Below are 22,727 nucleotides of genomic sequence, written 5' to 3'. Positions count from 1 at the left end.
TCTATGTGGTGGTCGATAAGCGTAGTCCGACCGGGCAGGGGAGAGAACACGTCCGCGAACTTAGCTTGCAAATCTTCAACGTCCGTGGCCTGGCTAGCAGAGAGATGGTTATCAATACCGACCGGAGTGCTAACTTTTGATTTTGGGACTTCCGGACCGAACTCATCTCTCTCTGGAATTATTGTTGTCAGAGCAACAGTGACCACGTCGTTCAATTTTTTTAGGAGATTTACGTGATACACCTGCAAGCTATCCCCCCGGTCCGAGCATACTACCTCATAATCCACGTCCCCCATGCGACGTGTGACCACAAACGGCCCTTGCCACTTCGCGAGTAATTTCGTGCTGGAGGTGGGTAACAGTACGAGCACCTTGTCTCCCGGTGTAAATTCTCGTAGGTTAGTTCCCCTGTCGTATAGGCGCTTTTGACGCTCCTGGGCTTGCAGCAAATGCTTGCGTAAGATAACCCCTAGGGCGTGGAGCTTTGTGCGCAAGTCCAGGACGTATTGAATCTCATTCTTACTGTCGCTAGACCCTTCCTCCCAATTTTCTTTAAGAAGGTCTAGGACACCCCGGGGCTTACGCCCGTAGAGTAATTCAAACGGGGAAAACCCGGTGGAAGCTTGGGGGACTTCCCGTACCGCAAACAACAGGGGATCTAGCCATTTATGCCAATTCCGACTATCCTCGTGTACAAATTTCCGGATCATTGACTTCAAGGTCCGATTGAACCTCTCACAAAGGCCATCAGTGGCCGGGTGGTAGACACTGGTTCGAACCGCCTTGATGTTCAACAAGCCATACAGTTCTTTGAGGGTGCGTGACATAAAATTAGTGCCCTGATCGGTGAGAATCTCTTTCGGGATTCCCACGCAGGAGATTACTTGAAACAATGTCTGCGCTACACTCCTGGCAGAGATATTGCGCAGCGGTATTGCCTCGGGTATCGGGTTGCGTAATCTATCAAGACCAACACAAATCGATATCCCTGTGTACACCGATCAAATGGCCCGATAATATCCATGGCTATGCGGTCGAATGGGTTCTCGACCAATGGTAAGGGCCGCAAGGGGGCCCGTGGAATGGCTGGGGGATTTACCAACTGACATTCGCGACAAGAAGCGCACCACCTATACACCTCTGCCCGAATCCCCGGGCAATAAAATCGAGCCATTATACGGTTTAGTGTCTTATCATACCCTAAATGGCCCGCCATGGGGTTGAAATGAGCCGCCTGGAAGACCATTTCCCGGCGGCTACGGGGAACCAACAACTGGGTTACTTCCTCCTGGCTTTGTGAGTCACGACTTACTCGGTGCAACCTGTCGCTGATAATCGCGAAATAGGGGTGGGCGCGTACTGCGTCTGGCCGTACCAAAGTATCATCAATCGCTATCACTTGGTCATAGGCCGATCGTAGGGTCTCGTCACGAGTCACCTAGCAGCGGATATTTCGGTGGGGAAATCTCGGGTTGAGACCCCCCTCGCCGGCTCCGGCTCCTCGGCAGTGTCGCGAGGCACCGCCTCAGCACAGAGCACATTACACGCCTCACACCTCCCTCTCTGTCGTGCACGCACCCCGGTAGCCCGCTTTACCGCTTGAGGAAACCCCTCCCAATCTACACCCAGAATAAAGGGATGCGTGAGGCCTGTACACTATGCTTTTTTTCTTCAAAATGAATTTCGATCGCGACCACAGGATATTTGTGAATGTCCCCATGCACACACTTCATCAACACCCTCGATGCCTTTAACAATGCCCCCAGTCGAACCAGGCGCTCCTGGATCATGGACTGCATGCAGCCAGAATCCAAGAACGCCTGGTGCGTATCATGTTGTATCCTTACCGGAACACGATACGCCTCTCCTGGTCCGGGGGGAGGGCCCGGTATGTCGCCGATGCGGACGACCTGCCCCACCTCCCTCACTGGGCACTCTGCCCGTACATGGCCTGGCCGTCCGCATCGCCAACACACCCCCCCTGTCGCTCGGGGTGCTTCCTGTGGGGCCAGGGCTGGTTCTCGACATGCCTGCCCCTGCCATCTCGTCCTCGGGGCGGGTGCCGGCCTCTCCTCCTCCGGCAGCACGGCACCTTCCGGGTGCCGGCCCCCCGCCCCCTTGCGCGGGGCCGGGGTTGGTCGCCGGGGCTCCTGCGGCGGGAGGGAGAGATGGTCCTGGGGCTGGTGGTACTGGACCCAGGCGGCGGTCCGTGCCGGGAGCCCAGTGAGGAAGTGCTCCAACACCACCCGGTCCCCGACCTCCTCCGCCAAGCTGTTCCCTGGGTCCAGCCACCGCCGTGCGCTGTCCCGCAGCCGCTGGGCGTAGGCAAAAGGCCGGCTCCCCTCCTCCATCGTCAGGGCTCGGAACCGGCGACGGTGTTCCTCCGGAGTGAGGCCCAGGCGGACCCGAATCGCCCGGGCGAGGAGGCAGGCTGTGGGCAGCGAGCTGCGCCTCGCCCAACAGGAGGGGCAGCAGATGGTACGCCCACTCGCCGTCCGGCCACCTCGAGATCCTCGCCGTCCCCTCGACCACCGCCAGGAACGCCTCCGGGTCGTTCAGGTCCCCCATCTTCTGGAGGTGTACCTTGGGGGGACCTTGTGGCGACCCGGGCGCCGGTCCCGCTTTGATGGCCCCGACGAGCTCCCGGAGGAGGGCACGGTCCTCAGCCCTCGCCATCGCCATCTCTCCCATCGCGGACTGCTGCTCGTGCTGGAGGTGGGTCTGCTGTTCCAATATGAGGGCCATCTTTCCGATGGCCGTGCTTAACACCTCCATCTCTGTGCCCCACGTTGGGCGCCAATTTAACAATGTCCGTGATACACAGAGTACACTTCAGAATACACTCTGCCCTCAGCAGTTACATCATCAATTAAGACAAGTTAGCCAGTACTAGTCGCAGCTATACATGCCCTAACATTAACACCCCCTCCATCATGTTTCCCAGATGAGGTGGTATACTGTAAATCTTCCACTTGCATTCACTCTGGTACATGATAATATGCATCTTATCTGTCCAGAGGTTGCAGGCTTTTTAGGTACTTTTTCGTAAACTATAAGTGACCATCCTTTTTGAAGATAACTAATGGTTTGCACCACGCAATGAAGCCTCTGTAGTTCGGCTGGTGACGTATTCTGCGGATGGTAGTCTCTGACACATTCAAGCCTACCTCCTGGAGAGTGTTATGCTGAGCGGAGCAATTCTTCGGTCATCCACTGTAGAAGTCTTCCTTGGCCTACCAGCCTGTTTGTGACTGCTGAGGTCACCAGTGCTTTTTCAGCCTAATAACGGCTTCCTTGACTTTCATTGACTCTGCTTTGGTCTTCATGTTGACAGATGCCAATAGCAGACTCCAAAGGCAAATGCAAAGCCTAGAATCAATATCAGACATTGACAGCTCTCTTATGCCTGCACAAATTATGTGACAAAACACACCTGACTTACCAGAAACACCTGTCAAGCCAATTGTCACATTACTTTTGGCTACCTTGAAATAGGGGGTCTATGCATACAATGTGTTGTAATTTCTAAAAGGTGAAACCAATATGTACACAAATACCATCAAATAAAAGCTGAGAATCTCTACTTTAACCTCACAGTAATTGTTTGATTTCTGTATATAGCCGGTTCAGTTCTGTTTTTTTCTTACAGTATTGTGGCTCTGTATCAAGTGAACTGCTGCTTGTTGAAAGCTATGTACTGTAGAATTGCACAACATCCACTTCTAAAGATAGGGATAGATAGGACAGGGATAGATTCGTTTTTTAGCTGAAGCAACGCCAGTGGAGAAGCCAAAACACACACACACACTTCAAAGTTGATTCTGGTGCCTGCTTGAAACATTTTAAAGAGTCCGGGGTATTGTGTAACTAAGTAGGCTATATGCTATTTGCCAAGCATTATTATGCTGAGTGGTTGATATTCTGTGTGTGTGCGCGTTGGATTGAATGTTTAATCTCATGGTTCATATACTGTACCTATGTCTATCTATTTTGCGCTTAAGCAACATAAAACCACCAATACGTTGGACGGGCCATTGATTTTTTACGGTCCCGCCCCCCCGTAAAAAATCAATGGCCCATCCAACGTATTGGTTCTGGCGTCGGGCCTGTTGAAAGACCACACTGGAGTCACAGCACTATTACAATAACTACTATTTCACAAGTTAACAGACCCCACCTACAACTGAATGCATTCCGGGATATTTATTGAGAAGAGTTGAACAGGAATGTTATTGTAGTAGATGGGTGTAGCAATGTCCGAAGATACACAGAGGCAGACGCAGCGTTCACAGTAAGGGAAGTACTTTCCCGTTTATTCCAAAACAAATGATCACAAGGGCTTGGGCTTTCCAGCCTCGTCGATAAGTCTCTCTGCTTGGGCTTTCCAGCCTCGGTGATAAGGCTCTCTCGTGCCGCCGTTCCCAGCTCACTTCGCCTTCTCCAGCCTCGCTACTGAAATGGCAGAAGCACACACATCTTAAACATTCGCCGGCGAGACTTAATTCGCAGCAGGTGTGCAACAAAAGTCTCGCCGACACAACCCCGGCCACGGTCCTGTAGCTCCCTCTACAGGCCGAACGCTGCATGTCCCCCCACATACCCCCACCGCCCGACACAGGCCGGGGACCCGACGGCCGACGACCTACTCCCCCCCCCCTGCACGGGAGAGGAAGTCTGCCACGACCATCTGCACCCCCGGTCTGTGCACGACGGAAAAGTTGAAGGGCTGCAACGCGAGGTACCACCGGGTGATCCTCGCGTTTACATCCTTCATGCGGTGGAGCCACTGGAGGGGGGCATGGTCGGAGTAGAGGGTGAAGGCGCGACCCAGCAGGTAGTAGCGGAGGGTGCCGACCGCCCACTTGATGGCCAGGCACTCCTTCTCCACGGTGCTGTACCGGCCCTCCCTCTCCGACAGCTTGCGGCTCAGGTACAGCACCGGCCGGTCGGCCCCCTCCACGCGCTGGGTCAGCACTGCTCCCAGCCCTCTATCCGACGCGTCCGTCTGTAGGGAGAAAGGGAGGTTAAAATCAGGCGCATACAGGACCGTTTCTCCACAAAGAGCCCCCTTAAGGGCCTCGAACGACCCCTGGCACTGGCCCGACCATTGGACCGGATCCGGGGCACCCTTCGGTGAGGTCCGTCAAGGGACTGGCCAGCTCTGAAAACCCAGGTACGAACTGGCGGTAATATCCCGCCAGCCCCAGGAAGGCCCTCACCTCCTTCTTTGTCTTGGGCTGGGGAGAGGCGGCGATGGCCGCAGTCTTTTCAATCTGCGGTCGCACCTCCCCCCGTCCCAAGTGGTACCCCAGATACCGGATCTCCCTCCGCCCGATCACGCACTTTTTCGGGTTGGCCGTTAGCCCCGCCTGCCTCAGGGACCGCAGAACAGCAGCCACACTCTGCACATGCTGCGGCCAGGTGTCACTGTGGATGACAATGTCGTCTAGGTAGGCCGCAGCATAGGCGGCGTGCGGCCGCAGAATACGGTCCATGAGGCGCTGAAAAGTGGCTGGGGCTCCGAACAACCCGAAAGGGAGCACGGTGAACTGGAATAACCCGAGCGGAGTGGAGAATGCCGTTTTCTCCCGGGACACCGGCGAGAGTGGAATCTGCCAGTATCCCTTCGTGCAATCCAATGTCGTGAAGTACCTGGCCGTACCAAGCCGGTCCAAGAGCTCGTCGACCCGGGGCATCGGATAGGCATCGAACTTGGAGACCGCATTAACCCGTCTATAATCCACACAGAACCGTATAGTCCCATCTGGCTTGTTGACAAGCACAATGGGGCTACACCAATCACTGCGGGACTCCTCGACCACACCCAGCTCCAGCATGGCTTCCAACTCCCGGCACACAACGTCTCGTTTGTGCACCGGCAACCTATAGGGACGCGTGCGCACCGTTAAACCCGGCTGCGTTTCTATATGGTGGTCGATGAGCGTAGTCCGACCGGGCAGGGGAGAGAACACGTCGGCGAACTTAAGCTGCAAATCTGCAACGTCCGCGGCCTGGCTAGCAGAGAGATGGTTATCAATATCGACCGGAGTGCTACCTTTCGATTTTGGGACTTCCGGACCGAACTCCTCTCTCTCTGGAACTATCGTAGCCAGAGCAACAGTGACCACGTCGTTCCATTTTTTTAGGAGATTGACGTGATACACCTGCAAGCTATCCCCCCGGTCCGAGCGTATAACCTCATAATCCACGTCCCCCATGCGACGTGTGACCACAAACGGCCCTTGCCACTTCGCGAGTAATTTCGTGCTGGAGGTGGGTAACAGTACGAGCACCTTGTCTCCCGGTGTAAACTCTCGTAGGGTAGCCCCCCTGTCATACAGGCGTTTCTGACGCTCCTGGGCTTGCAGCAAATGCTCACGTGAGATAGCCCCTTGGGCGTGGAGCTTTGTGCGCAAGTCGAGGACGTACTGGATCTCACTCTTACTGTCGCTAGACCCTTCCTCCCAATTTTCTTTAAACAGGTCTAGGACACCCCGGGGCTTACGCCCGTAGAGTAATTCAAACGGGGAAAACCCGGTGGAAGCTTGGGGAACTTCCCGCACCGCAAACAACAGGGGATCTAGCCATTTATGCCAATTCCGACTATCCTCGTGGACAAACTTCCGGATCATTGACTTCAAGGTCCGATTGAACCGCTCACAAAGGCCGTCCGTGGCCGGGTGGTAAACACTGGTTCGAATCGCCTTGATGTTCAACAATCCATACAGTTCCTTGAGGGTGCGTGACATAAAATTAGTGCCCTGATCGGTGAGAATCTCTTTCGGGATTCCCACGCGGGAGATGACTTGAAACAATGCTTGCGCTACACTCCTGGCAGAGATATTGCGCAGAGGTATTGCCTCGGGGTATCGGGTGGCGTAATCTATCAAGACCAACACAAATCGATAACCCTGTGTGCTCCGCTCAAATGGCCCGATAATATCCATCGCAATGCGGTCGAATGGGTTCTCGACCAATGGTGGGGGCCCGTGGAATGGCCGGGGGATTTACTAACTGACATTCCCGACAGGACGCGCACCACCTACGCACCTCTGCCCGAATCCCCGGCCAATAAAATCGAGCCATTATACGGTGCAGTGTTTTGTCATACCCTAGATGGCCCGCCATGGGGTTGAAATGAGCCGCCTGGAAGACCATTTCGCGGCGGCTGCGGGGAACCAGCAACTGGGTTACTTCCTCCTGACTATGTGAGTCACGACTTACTCGATATAACCTGTCGCTGATAATCGCAAAATAGGGGTGGGCGCGCACTGTGTCTGGCCGTATCAAAGTACCATCACTTGGTCAAAGGCTGATCTGAGGGTCTCATCACGAGACTGCTCGAGGGGGAAGTCGCCTAGCAGCGGATAGTTTGGCGAGGAAGTCTCGGGGTGAGGCGCCCCCGCCGGCTCCGGCTCCCCGGCAGTGTCGCGAGGCGCCGCCTCGGCACAGAGCACATTACACGCCTCCCTAGCTGTCGTGCACGCATCCCGGTAGCCCTCTTTACCGCTTGAGGAAACCCCTCCCAATCCACACCTAGAATCAGGGGATGCGTGAGGCGTGGGCTAACCGCCGCCTGTACACTATGGTTTTTCCCCTCAAAATGAATTTCGATAGCGACCAGCGGATATTCGTGAATATCCCCATGCACACACCTCACCCGCACCCTCGATGCCTTCAACAGTGCCCCCGGCCGAACCAGGCGCTCCTGGATCATGGACTGCATACAGCCCGAATCCAAGAACGCCTGGTGCGTATCACGTTGTATCCTTACCGGAATACGATACGCCGCTCCTGGTCCGGGGGGAGGGCCCGGTATGTCGCCGATGCGGACGACCTGCCCCACGTCCATCGCCCGACACTCGGCCTGCACGTGGCCCGGCCGTCCGCACCGCCAACACACCCCCCCTGTCGCTCGAGGTGCTCTCTGCGGGGCCGGGGTTGGTTCCGGATCGGCGTGCTCCTGCCATCTCGTTCTCAGGGCGGGCGCCGGCCTCCCTCCTTCTGCTCCCCCGGCTCCTCCTGGGCGTTGGCCCCCCCCCCCTTGCCGCGGGGCCGGGGTTGGTCGTTGTGGCCCCCGCGGTGGGAGGGAGAGATGGTCCTCGGCCAGACCCACGGCGGTCTTTAGGTCCTGGGGGCGGTGGTACTGGACCCAGGCGGCGGTGCGGGCCGGGAGCCCCGCGAGGAACTGCTCCATTACCACCCGGTTCCCGACCTCCACCGCCGAGTTGTTCTCGGGGTCCAGCCACCGCCATGCGCTGTCCCCCAGCCGCTGGGCGAAGGCGAAGGGCCGGCACCCCTCCTCCATGGTCATGGCCCGGAACCGGCGCCGGTGTTCCTCCGGTGTCAGGCCCAGGCGGTCCCGAATCGCCCGGGCCAGGGACTGGTAATCCCGTTGGGCGGCCGCCGGCAAACTGTGGGCCGCGAGCTGCGCCTCCCCTGACAGGAGGGGCAGCAGATGGTAGGCCCACTCTCGGTCCGGCCACCCCGAGATCCTCGCCGTCCCCTCGAACACCGCGAGGAACGCCTCTGGGTCGTCCAGGTCCCCCATCTTCTGCAGCTGGACCTTGGGGGGACCTGGTGCCGCTCCGGTCCCCGGCGCCGGCCCGCCGGCCCTGGGGAAGTCCTGGCGGAGGGCCCTGTCCGCGACCCTCGCCGCCGTCAGCTCCTCCAGTGTCGCCTGCTGGGTCTGCTGCAGGGCCGTCTGTTGCTCAAGGACGAGCGTTATCCTTGATATTGCCGCTGTTAGCGCGTCCATCTTGCCTTTTCTGTGTCCCAGGTTGGGCGCCAATGTAGCAATGTCCGAAGATACACAGAGGCAGACGCAGCGTTCACAGTAAGGGAAGTACTTTCCCTTTTATTCCAAAACAAATGATCACAAGGGCTTGGGCTTTCCAGCCTCGTCGATAAGTCTCTCTGCTTGGGCTTTCCAGCCTCGGTGATAAGGCTCTCTCGTGCCGCCGTTCCCAGCTCACTTCGCCTTCTCCAGCCTCGCTACTGAAATGGCAGAAGCACACACATCTTAAACATTCGCCGGCGAGACTTAATTCGCAGCAGGTGTGCAACAAAAGTCTCGCCGACACAACCCCGGCCACGGTCCTGTAGCTCCCTCTACAGGCCGAACGCTGCATGTCCCCCCACAATGGGATTTAGGAGTATGCTGGATCTTGATGGAGGTTGGTCTAACATGGTGGAGGACTCTGGATATTGGCAAGGGAGCCCTGGAGGAATCCACTGTGTGGCATCTGCTGTGTATGCAGCGTCTGCTTTGGGCACCACAGAACCCCAAAAGATTGGCAGGACTCCCTTCAATGTCTTAAGAGTAAGGAGGATGATGGTGGATGTTTTTGGGAGCCCTGGAGGTATTGCTGAGAGGCGTCTGCTGTGTATGCCATGGAACCGTAAGATTGTAGGACTCACATGGAGGTCTGGTACTTAAGGTTTGTGTGCCGAGGGTTGAATGAGCTTGTTTTGGTCCTGAAGGTTGGAGCGTATATAGCTATGGTAGGCTTGTGATGACAGCCTAGGGGTTGGATGGCATTTGGATGATTTGAAGTGGTAGAGGCAGCACCAATGTGGAATGAGTGGCCGAAGTATTGATCTTCGGAGATGGAGGAACAGATGAGAACTGGCGGAGATGTTGGTGGTATGCGAAACTGTGACCATGGTCTGTTTATTGATGAAGAGGGAATCTGAAGGTGAAGCATTCTGGGAAGATCGGAGGTGGATGTAATTGACCAGGGGTTGAGCCGAAAGGAAGATCAGAGTGGAGTGACCTAGCTAGTTGGCCTTGTTGCGTTTCAGGATGAACTGGGTGTATCCTGGTAAATGTCTGAAGGGGACAGGAGGAACAATTTGATGGATGGGGAAGTTGGGGAGGTTGTTTTGATGGATGGGGAAGGTTGATTCTTAGTAGGGTGTGGATGCAGAGGAGAGGATGTTAGAGGTGAATGGAAGGCGGTGAGGAGTAAGGCAAGGTTCCTGACGCTGATGCCTTTGAAGAGTATGGTGGTGTGCAGGTGAGAACTGGCAGGCTGTGACTGTCAGTGCATGGTTGTGGTGCAATGAGGCTCCGGTCGATACAGTGTGTAGGGAGGAGCTGGTTGATGTGGTCTAGTTTGTTAGAGGGGAGTGATGCTTGAATGGACAGGGATGCCAAACTCCAGTGATGTGACTAGGCCCTCTATCTTACCTGCAGAAAGGAGGGCACTGGAGCTGAGGATGGGAGTGAGCATGACAGTGGCTGGAGGCGATGAGGGACAGTTGATGGTGAGCAAGTCATCGAGTGGTGTGAGAGGAAGGCAAGTTGTGTTCAGTTGTGTCCAGTGTTAGAGGGTGTGGAACAATGTGGCTCCTCTTGTATCCAAAGTAGTGAAATTAGCCATCGACGACCCCAAAAAAGGAGCCCCAGACAACTGAAATGGATAGCCCGATATGGGGCAGGAACCAGCACTACCTGAAGGGAGAGAGTGTGGGGAAGGGAGGGGGGCGGGGCGGCAGGTAGCCTGGAGGTTAGAGAGGCCGGCCAGCAATCGGAAGGTTGCTGGTTCAATCCCTGGTGAGCTGGTGACTGGAGGGTTACTGGCATCATATCCAGGTGCCTACCACTGCCATTGTGCCCTTGAGCAAGGCACTTAACCCCTAACTGCTCCAGGGGCGCCAGAAGATGGCTGACCCTGTGCCCAGAGCTCTGTTCTCCCTTGGGGGTGTGCACGTGTGTTGTCTCAGAGGGGGGGTGTGCAGTGCGTGTGTGTTGTCTCGGGGGGAGGGGTGTGTGCAAAAATTGGGGGGAGACTGCACGGGGCCTGGCTAGGGCTGGGAGGCCAATAGGCAGTCGCTGGAGGTGATGCAGAGGCAGTAAAGGAACATCAAGGGACACCTGAGGTTATTAGACTTCGGGCGCACCATCGTCATGGAAACAGCAAGTCGAGTAGTAAGGACCTGCATGGCTCAGGAGGTGCCAGCATGCTAAGGCCGAGGGCGGGAGTACAAGATACAGGTCATTCATATAAATATAGAAAAGTAATGGGCATAGGTTCATTATATTTGGATTCTGTCCCATTCCAGAAGACAAACTGTTTACAGTCAGACAGATAGCTACTAAATCATTGCAATTAAACACCATTGATACCATAAGACTGTACTTTACTTCACATAATAGCATGATCTACAGTGTCAAAAGTTTTAGACAGGTCAATAAAAACACCTATAGTTAGTTCATTGTTGTTAAGTTGAATGTTTTTCTCTGAATCCGTACTGGTGGGAGTACAAGATATTATTTTCAGAAAAAATAACTCATGAATCTAGTGGAGACTAACCTTTCTAGGACTTTGGCTAGGCATGAGAGAATTGAGATTGGTCGGTACTTGGAGAATACAGAGGGAACTGATCAGGAAATACACCAGTTAGAAGAGAGTGATTAAGAATATGCAATAGTGGTGTAGAGATAGATGACAAACATGTTTTGAGCAAGCTGGTTCCCGTAGTTTTGTTGTGACAACATCAATCCGATCCATGTGTGCTGTCTGGGCATCATATTCAAGACTACAGGGCGGTGAAGCGAACAGCCACAAGTGTTTCAAAGGTGGTGAGCATGGGAATGGGGAAAAATGCACCATCCAGGTGAATTGGTTCATATCCAATAGCGAACCATTTCTTAAGATGTCAGCAGGTGGTTGTGTCAGCAGTTCAGAGGTAGCGTTCATGGCTTTGTCACAAAAAGAGCATTAAACTGCATTATATCTGCCTGTCTCACCTGATGGAAAGGCCTGTGGGTAGACACAAAGTGATGCTTGGTGCCAGAAACATGTGTCAGTTGCAGCAATCTGCTTAGATAGAGATAGATATTATGTGACTGTTGCTTTATAGCAGTGGAAAAAACTGTTTTGTCGACCAGTCCAATCTCCAACATCTCAGTCTGATTTAGAGGTCAGCTCCAGTGCCCTGAGTGAAATCTGAAATTCTAATAGGGAGAATGAAATTGCCTAGAGGAAGGGCTTCATACTTTTTCAAGCCAAATTTAATGCACAATTCTTTTGAAACACAAATCTTGCTCAGGGTGGTTTCACTTTGATAGCTAGCAATAAAGCTTAATGAGTCGACTTTCATTTTTGTGCAAATGTGCCTCGTTATATGTCTTTTAAAATTTGACTTTTCACAATACCATGTGAAGTACAAGTGGCAAAAACGATCAGCTCGGACAGTGTCAAATGCACGACTCGGAGACAAAAACTTAAAGCCAATAGAAAAGTCTTTACTTTCAGAAAGGTTCGGTACACAGGTAGGCAGTCAATGGGTAGGCAGATAATCCAGGAAGGGGGTAGACAAAGCAGGGTTTGGTACACAGGCAGGCAGTTCAAAAAGGCAGGCAGATAATCCAAAAAGGGGTAGGCAAAAAGGCAAAGTCAAAAACATTTTTTTTTTTTTTTTTTTTTAAACAGGAATACTTATCCCTAGGGAAAATTTACACCACTTAACACAAGGTACAAAGACAAACTGAGACAGAGACAGGGGAACACACAGACTAAATATACAGGGAAGGATGATGAGGAACAGGTGAAGCTAATCAGGGCGGGGTCGACAATCACACAGGTGGGAAACACACAAGGGCAGGTGGTGAAGTGTCTGAAACGAGAGACAAGGTGAGGAACACAAAACAAACAGGAAACAAAAAATGTATCACATGAAACAAAGACGAACATAAACTAAGAAACCGGACAGGACGTTACAAATAGTTTTACACAACAGAGCATTTGGCAATTTTAAAGAAATAAGTATAACATAAGAAGTAAGAACTTAAAGAACTAATTTAAAATATGTTCATGCAAGAAGGAGGACAATTCTTGTCCATTATGTCATACAAAAAAACACCTTACCCAATATGAACTTCTTATGCTATGTAGAAAGGCTTTATCTGCATAAGGCTGATATTCAAATGAACACAGTTTAGCAAAATGTTTGTTGTCAATACTCAGAGGAATAGACTTATTGATTATTATTCACATGGTATTATCTTGTTAAATTTGTGTAGCCTCTTAATTTGAAAGTGCCCTGTGTAAGTAATGGGACAGTGAAGCATTTTTTCTTCTTTTGGCTCTACACTCCAAAAGTTTGGATTTTAAATCAAACTTTGATTACGATGAGGAGACCCTATAAAAACAAAGATATTAATTCCAAAATTACATGAACTATTATCCTTGCATTAAGATGGACTCAGTTCAACTGAGATCTTTCATTTGATGCACATATCAAAACCATTTTGAGAATTGCGTTCTTTAATCTCCGTAACATATCTAAGACTATGGCAGGGGGCAGAGCATTTTGCTACAGAGCGCCCCACATCTGAAATAACCTTCAGATTGATGTTAGGGAGTCCTATTCAGTCCTACATCCTTGCTGGCTTTGTCATTATGGGGTATTGTGTGGAGATTGATGAGGGAAAAAAATGAATTTAATCCATTTTAGAATAAGACTGTAACATAACAAAATGTGGAAAAAGTGAAGGGGTCTGAATATTGTTTTTGGTAAGCCTAAGGTTTTGAATGTTTTTCTCAGATTTTTCAGTCAAATAATGGCTTCCTTGACCTTCATTGACACCTTTTTGGTCCTCATGCTGACAGACATCAAAGTCAAAGTGGCTTTAATGTCAATTCTTCACATGTCAAGACACACAAAGGAATCGAGAGGACGTTTCTCACTCTCCCACGGTGAGACAGATAAAGTGCACAGGCACAACAGATAAGACAAGACATACTAAAAGTAAAACATTCAATTGCACAACAGATAAGACATTTACTAATGCTAGGATGATAAACAATAAAAAATAATTTAAACAGTGCAAAAAGAACAGTCAGTAAAGACAGTAAATAGCAGCCAAATACTGGTAGTAATAATAGTGCAATAGATCAGTAGATTGTCCGTAGTGTTTTTAGGGGGGGGGGGGGCTGATGGGTTGGGCGGGGGGGGTTTCAGCTTCCTGACAGCCTGGAGGATGTGGCTGGGGGGAGTGAGGGGAAAGAATTTAGCTTCCTGACAGCTTGGGGTATGAAGCTTTTCATGAGTCTGGTGGTGTGGGCACGGAGGCTCCTATACCTTCAGGCAGGAGGCTGAACAGACTGTGTGCGGGGTGGCTTGCGTCGCTCACAATCGAGGTAGCTTTTCGGGTGAGGCGGGTGGAGTAAGTGTCTTGCAGACATCAATAGCAGACTCCAAAGCACTATGTATAAAAAGTGTTGTCATTTCTAAATGGTGAAACCAATGTATACACAAATACCATCAAATAAAAGCTGAGAATCTCTACTTTAACCTCATAGTAATTGTTTGAGTATCGAGCCAAAATAAGAAAATAATGCTTCACTGTCCCATTACTTAAGCAGGGCACTGTAGTTTAAACTCACATTGAATTCAATTGTTGGAGCATGTTCGAAGGATTTTCGTATTGTTTGATTGACCGCGTTCAGAGCTACAGATGGGCCCAGATTGCCAGTTCACAGCTGTTGTTAGGACATACTCAGGAGGCAGGATACAATTGCAGGCAATGGTGTTTATTAGGATCCAGGCAAAGGTACAAAAACACGAAGGGCAAATCTGTAGTCAGGGTTGGAAAAGTGTTCGGTGGTCAAAGCTATCAAAGGCACAGGCGGAACCGTGAGGGAAACAGGCATGAATGATAATACCGAGGTGGGAAATCTAATACTGCCTGAAGTGGAGTGAAACTAAAAGGAATATGCACCCACCGGCCACTTTATTAGGTACACCTATTCAACTGCTCGTCAACGCAAATATCTAATAGTGTGGGGGATATTTTCTTGGCCCACTTTGGGCCCCTTAGTACCAATTGAGCATCGTTTAAACGCCACAGCCTACCTGAGTATTGTTGCTGACCATGTCCATCCCTTTATGGCCACAGTGTACCCATCTTCTGATGGCTACTTCCAGCAGGATAACGCGCCATGTCACAAAGCTCACATCATCTCAAACTGGTTTCTTGAACATGACAATGAGTTCACTGTACTCCAATGGCCTCCACAGTCACCAGATCTCAATCCAATAGAGCACCTTTGGGATGTGGTGGAACGGGAGATTCGCATCATAGATGTGCAGCCGACAAATCTGCAGCAGTGATGGTATCATGTCAATATGGACCAAAATCTCTGAGGAATGTTTCCAGCACCTTGTTGAATCTATGCCACAAAGAATTAAGGCAGTTCTGAAGGCAAAAGGGGGTCCAACCCGGTACTAGCAAGGTGTACCTAATAAAGTGGCCGGTGAGTAAGGGGAGTGAGAACAAGGGCTGATCGGAACTAATAAGGAACAGGTGAGGGTGATGTGGACCTTTGGAGTGAGGGCGTGGGTGTGGCCATGACAGTGATACATTGATGTGGAAATTTTATGTTGTGATTTCCAACTGTCAATAACCAGATTGACAGATTGACCAGCTTATTGGAGAAATCATCAGAACATTTATGTAAAATAAATGTAATCACCTTTACATGTATACATCTCTTTAAAGCACACCGTCACAGAAATATTTTCCCTCTACGATTCTAGGAAAATCATAAAACAGGAAAGAGGAGCTCCACAGAAGAAACATACATGAAATTTAATGAAGAATATAATGCGAGTGGAAAAGGGACAACTCTCAGCAACTTCATATTACAATACCACTGGTAGGTCACTTACCTAGACATGGTAACATGGTTACCAATAAGTAATTATTAGGTAATAACTAGGTAATAACACTGTTACAGTAACTACAGTACAAGACTACAGTACAGTACTACTGTACCAGGTAATTAGGGGATTGTAGTTAAAACTCTCCTGGAAAATGTGTCAGAATGACTGGGAGTGATGTGCAATGGGAATAGATGTGGGCCAGAATAGCTGTTTTGAAGTTTACAGACATAAAGGAGGAATATGTCAGAAACCCAAGTGTGATCATCTTACGTATCACTGAGACTTAAGATGTCACCTTTCCTGACTGTAGTTTTGGCCACATACTGTATCAATAAAGAACATGCTACTTGCCGCAAAATCTAACAACGCATGATAAAGCATTATGGCCGTTGAAGTCTGGTGCCTCAAATTATAATTGAATGTCATGCTGTGGAAGGAACAATTAGATAAGGGGCCGGTTTCACAGACAAGGCTTAAGCCTAGTCCCAGACAAAAATGCCTGTTTGAGCTGTCTTAACTCAAAGCGATTTGCACAGACTTATCTTAAAATAGTCGTAGATTTAGCCTGTTCTGGATTAAACAAAGCTGATTGCAAGAGGGAGCATTAGAGCTACTCTAGGATTAAATTGAAGCTTAAATTAATCCTTCAAAGAGGCAGGTTTAAGTTCTGCTTAGTACTGTGAGGGAGCATGGACTATTTGGAATATCTAAATGAAGACCAACATGCACTACAGAGGCCAGCCAGACGAGTACTTGTGGATAGGAGTAATCCATTAAATTACTTGGATGAAATAACTTTTCGAGACCACTTTCGTATGTACAAAGAAAAATGCATTGGAGATAATATCTTTGCTTGAGCCTAGACTTTCCTCTCTGTCTCAAAGAGGAAGGCCTTTACCCAATTCTCTCCAAGTTCTGATCACTTTGAGGTTTTTGGCATCTGGAATTTTTCATCGTGAAACTGGTGATTTGTGTGGTGCCAGTGAAGCAGCTGTGTGTAGAATAGTTCCCAAAGTCTGCAGGGCCATTTGTGAACTGAGGAATCTTTACATCAAGTTTCCTGATGCTGCTGGCCAAGCCAACTATCAAGTGCAATTCTATGGGCACTTCCCAGGAGTGATTGGCTGTATAGATGGATGTCATGTTCCCATCAAGTGTCCATCAACTCCTGATGCTGAGGAGTACAGGAACCATAAGAACTAGTTTTCCATCAATGTTCAGGGTGGATGCACTCCTAATTTAGAGTTTACAAACATGGTTGCCCGTTGGAAAAGTGCAACTCATGATTCAAGGATTTTTCTCAACTCATTGTGTGCTCAGTTTCAGAGAGGACAACATATGGTCAGAGTAACTTTTTATTCACTCCATACATAAATCCCACAACAGCTGAGCAGCAAAGATACAACAGAGCTCATATCCGCACTAGAGGGATGGTCAAGCGTATGTTTGGAGTATGGAAAAATCGATTCCAGTGTTTATGCAATACACTTATGTGGGGGGACATGCAGCGTTCGGCCTGTAGAGGGAGCTACAGGACCGTGGCCGGGGTTGTGTCGGCGAGACTTTGTTGCACACCTGCTGCAAATGAAGTCTCGTTGGCGAATGTTTAAGATGTGTGTGCTTCTGCCATTTCAGTAGGGAGGAGAGCTGGGAACGGCGAGTCGCGAGAGAGAGACGTTCTGGCAAGGCTGGAAAGCCCAGACAAGTGTGAAACTGAACTTGATGAATAAACGGGAGAGTTTGTCCCTTACCGTAACGCTGCGTCTGCCTCTGTGTATAAACGGACTTTGTTACATTGGCGCCCAACCTGGGACACAGAGTGAAGGCGGAGAATGGAGACGCTAGCAGCGGCGGTCTCGAGGATAGCGCTCGTCCTCGAGCAGCAGACGATCCTGCAGCAGACCCAGCAGGCAACGCTGGGAGAGCTGACGGCGGCGAGGACCGTGGACCGTGCCCTCCTCCAGGACCTCACCGCGGGGGCCACAACGACCAACCCCGGCCCCGCGGCAGGGGGGGGGGGGGCGACGCCCAGGAGGAGCCGAGGGACCAGAAGGAGAGAGGCCGGTGCCCGCCCCAAGGTCGAGATGGCAGGGGCGCACCCATCCAGAGCCGACCCCGGCCCCACAGGTAGCACCTCGAGCGACAGGGGGGGTGTGTTGGCGGTGCGGACGGCCGGGCGCCAGGCGATGGAGGTGGGACAGGTCGTCCGCATCGGCGACATACCGGGCCCTCCCCCCGGACCAGGAGCGGCGTATCGTGTTCCGGTAAGGATACAGCATGATACGCACCAGGCATTCTTGGATTCGGGCTGCATGCAGTCCATGATCCAGGAGCGCCTGGTTCGGCCGGGGGCATTGTTGAAGGCATCGAGGGTGCGGGTGAGGTGTGTGCATGGGGACATTCACGAATATCCGGTGGTCGCTAACGAAATTCATTTTGAGGGAAAAAAACATAGTGTACAGGCGGCGGTTAGCCCACGCCTCACGCATCCCCTGATTCTAGGTGTGGATTGGGAGGGGTTTCCTCAAGCGGTAAAGAGGGCTACCGGGATGCGTGCACGACAGCTAGGGAGGTGTGAGGCGTGTAATGTGCTCTGTGCCGAGGCGGTGCCTCGCGACACTGCCGGGGAGCCGGAGCCGGCGGGGGCGCCTCACCCCGAGATTTCCCCGCCGAACTATCCGCTGCTAGGCGACTTCCCCCTCGAGCAGTCTCGTGACGAGACCCTAAGATCAGCCTTTGACCAAGTGATAGCAATTGATGGTACGTTGATACGGCCAGACACAGTGCGCGCCCACCCCTATTTTGCGATTATCAGCGACAGGTTATATAGAGTAAGTCGTGACTCACATAGTCAGGAGGAAGTAACCCAGTTGTTGGTTCCCCGCAGCCGCCTCATTTCAACCCCATGGCGGGCCATTTAGGGTATGACAAAACACTGAACCGTATAATGGCTCGATTTTATTGGCCGGGGATTCGGGCAGAGGTGCGTAGGTGGTGCGCTTCCTGTCGGGAATGTCAGTTGGTAAATTCCCCGGCCATTCCACGGGCCCCCTTGCGGCCCTTACCATTGGTCGAGAAACCGTTCGACCGCATTGCGATGGATATTATCGGGCCATTTGACCGGAGTACACAGGGTTATCGATTTGTGTTGGTCTTGATAGATTACGCCACCCGATACCCCGAGGCAATACCACTGCGCAATATCTCTGCCAGGAGTGTAGCGCAAGCATTGTTTCAAGTCATCTCCCGCGTGGGAATCCCGAAAGAGATTCTCACCGATCAGGGCACTAATTTTATGTCACGCACCCTCAAGGAACTGTATGGCTTGTTGAACATCAAGGCGATTCGAACCAGTGTTTACCACCCGGCCACTGACGGCCTTTGTGAGCGGTTCAATCGGACCTTGAAGTCAATGATCCGGAAGTTTGTCCACGAGGATAGTCGGAATTGGCATAAATGGCTAGATCCCCTGTTGTTTGCGGTGCGGGAAGTTCCCCAAGCTTCCACCGGGTTTTCCCCGTTTGAATTACTCTACGGGCGTAAGCCCTGGGGTGTCCTAGACCTGCTTAAAGAAAATTGGGAGGAAGGGTCTAGCGACAGTAAAAGTGAGATCCAGTACGTCCTCGACTTGCGCACAAAGCTCCACGCCCTAGGGGCTATCTCACGTGAGCATTTGCTGCAAGCCCAGGAGCGTCAGAAATGCCTGTATGACAGGGGGACTACCCTACGAGAGTTTACACCGGGAGACAAGGTGCTCGTACTGTTACCCACCTCCAGCACGAAATTACTCGCGAAGTGGCAAGGGCCGTTTGTGGTCACACGTCGCAGGGGGGACGTGGATTATGAGGTTGTACGCTCGGACCGGGGGGATAGCTTGCAGGTGTATCACGTCAATCTCCTAAAAAAATGGAACAACGTGGTCACTGTTGCTCTGGCTACGGTAATTCCAGAGAGAGAGGAGTTCGGTCCGGAGGTCCCAAAATCAAAAGTTAGCACTCCGGTCGATATTGATAACCATCTCTCTGCTAGCCAGGCCGCGGACGTTGCAGATTTGCAGCTTAAGTTCGCCGACGTGTTCTCTCCCCTGCCCGGTCGGACTACGCTCATCCACCACCATATAGAAACGCAGCCGGGTTTAACGGTGCGCACGCGTCCCTATAGGTTGCCGGTGCACAAACGAGACGTTGTGTGCAGGGAGTTTGAAGCCATGCTGGAGCTGGGTGTGGTCGAGGAGTCCCGCAGTGATTGGTGTAGCCCCATCTGGCTTGTTGACAAGCACGATGGGGCTACACCAATCACTGCGGGTTCTGTGTGGATTATAGACGGGTTAATGCGGTCTCCAAGTTCGATGCGTATCCGATGCCCCGGGTTGACGAGCTCTTGGACCGGCTTGGTACGGCCAGGTACTTCACGACATTGGATTGCACGAAGGGATACTGGCAGATTCCACTCTCGGATTGTTCGGAGCCCCAGCCACTTTTCAGCGCCTCATGGACTGTATTCTGCGGCCGCACGCTGCCTATGCTGCGGCCTACCTACATGACATTGTCATTCACAGTGACACCTGGCCGCAGCATGTGCGGAGTGTGGCTGCTGTTCTGCGGTCCCTGAGGCAGGCGGGGCTGACGGCCAACCCGAAAAAGTGCGTGATCGGGCGGAGGGAGATCCGGTATCTGGGGTACCACTTGGGACGGGGGGAGGTGCGACCGCAGATTGAAAAGACTGCGGCCATCGCCGCCTCTCCCCGGCCCAAGACGAAGAAGGAGGTGAGGGCCTTCCTGGGGCTGGCTGGATATTACCGGCAGTTCGTACCAGGGTTTTCAGAGCTGGCCAGTCCCTTGACGGACCTCACCTGGAAGGGTGCCCCGGATCTGGTCCAATGGTCGGGCCAGTGCCAGGGGTCGTTCGAGGCCCTTAAGGGGGCTCTTTGTGGAGAAACGGTCCTGTATGCGCCTGATTTTAACCTCCCTTTCTCCCTACAGACGGACGCGTCGGATAGAGGGCTGGGAGCAGTGCTGACCCAGCGCGTGGAGGGGGCCGACCGACCGGTGCTGTACCTGAGCCGCAAGCTGTCGGAGAGGGAGGGCCGGTACAGCACCGTGGAGAAGGAGTGCCTGGCCATCAAGTGGGCGGTCGGCACCGTCGGGTCGTCGGCCTGTGTCGGGCGGTGGGGGGACATGCAGCGTTCGGCCTGTAGAGGGAGCTACAGGACCGTGGCCGGGGTTGTGTCGGCGAGACTTTGTTGCACACCTGCTGCAAATGAAGTCTCGCTGGCGAATGTTTAAGATGTGTGTGCTTCTGCCATTTCAGTAGGGAGGAGAGCTGGGAATGGCGAGTCGCGAGAGAGAGACGTTCTGGCGAGGCTGGAAAGCCCAGACAAGTGTGAAACTGAACTTGATGAATAAACGGGAGAGTTTGTCCCTTACCGTAACGCTGCGTCTGCCTCTGTGTATAAACGGACTTTGTTACAACTTAGTTTCAAGCCAAGAAGATGCTGCAAGGTGATCATTGCTACAGCTGTGTGTGCACAACAACCTGAAGCAGCATTGCTGTCCTGATCCTCCAATGGAAGATAAGGATCAAGCAGATGTGCCCATGGCTGAGGCAGGCAATGACCAACGAGGACTTGCACACAGAGTTGCTTTCACATTGCAGCACTTCAACTAGATGAGATGCATTTAAATATGGAATGTATTCATTACGGCGTATTTTTGCTTTGATAATGTTTGTTCTGTAAAAAATGAAAATAGTGTGCAGCAGAATTAAATGAGTGACTAAACCAAGGCTGGTTTAAAATGTAGTTTGTGGTGACGAAAATACTCACACTCATGAATATCCAAATGGCAAAACATTTCTTTTTTCATATCATATTGTTCTCCATGGCTGGTAATCACAATTGTCTCATTACTGTATCTTTTTTGGATCATAGGTCTTCCAACTTCATATCCAATTCAACCTGTAGAATTCTCATTTTCATTTCATGTTCTTCCTTCAGATATATAATTTTATGCTCATGAAATTCTCTGGCTAACTTTTCATGCATGGTCATCTTTTTTGTTCTCTGCTGAAAGGTGGCGGCAGCATCTTCTCTCAGGGATGCTATAGCAGATGTGGAAGGTACACACTCACTGTGCATTGGCTCTTCCAACCTGTTCAGATTTGTTTCCTCTGGAAAAAGAACACAGAGAAGCACAAATAAACTCATATGATCCTTATTTGCAAGCCCATCTGCAGTGTTCCGATATATCCCAGATGACCCATCAACATGGAAAGACATATCCCTCTTACCCACAAAGTCTACAAAGTGTTCATGAAATGCCTGCTTGCCCGCATCCTACCATGGCTTGTAGACACAGGCACACTCTCTCCCAAACAAAAGGCATATATTGATCGCCAGGGCATGAATGAGCATGTATTCTGCCTAAAAATTGGAATTGATGACTTGCATGAATTCTCAAAGTTTTATACTGTGTTTTTGGACTTCAGAGATGCCTTTAGTACTCGACCACAGTGTAATGATTAGTGCACTTGAGGAAATACACCTGCCTCAGCCATATGTGGATATTATATCAGATTCTATCAGATATATCAGACTCTTTTCTCCAAGTTATCTGTGGAAAGCAGAACCAATCCCAATCAGGATTGGAATAAAAACAGGCTGCTCGGACTGGCCGGATCTCAATGACCTATGCAACCGGATCGGAGTGGAGTTAAAATGGACACACACTAACCCACAAATGTAACCAGTGTCTTCATCTGATGCAGTGGTCACAGACCCCTGTGTTATTGTGGAGGCTACAGTCACCCATGACAGAACATCCCAGGAGCTACAGCATACATCATCAAGGATAACTGTTCTCAGTATAAGACAGGCCAGTCCAATGTTGCATTAGCTGATTCTAAGGTTGCAGGGGAAACTCGCTGCTCTGGACTTTGTTGACAATTCTGTTTCACATTCCATGTACTAAAAGGCTGCCATAGGCGAGGACATACTTATCTTTACTGTTAAAGCGAGGCTACTGGTTCTGCCAACTAAGTACTCTGGTATCCTG

General features: G+C 51.2%; 1 pseudogene across 1 annotated transcript; it reads left to right on the top strand.

Moving 5' to 3' along the window:
* Positions 1-16,364: 16,364 nt before the first annotated feature.
* On the top strand, positions 16,365-21,342 carry LOC310824058 (putative nuclease HARBI1; annotated as a pseudogene). The gene is made up of 2 exons: positions 16,365-17,167; positions 21,152-21,342. The product of its transcript is annotated as a putative nuclease HARBI1 (transcript).
* Positions 21,343-22,727: the final 1,385 nt, after the last annotated feature.

Source organism: Argentina silus (genome assembly GCF_951799395.1).
Source record: "Argentina silus genome assembly, chromosome: Y".
Taxonomy (NCBI): domain Eukaryota; kingdom Metazoa; phylum Chordata; class Actinopteri; order Argentiniformes; family Argentinidae; genus Argentina; species Argentina silus.
This window is presented reverse-complemented; position numbering and strand designations above follow the sequence as displayed.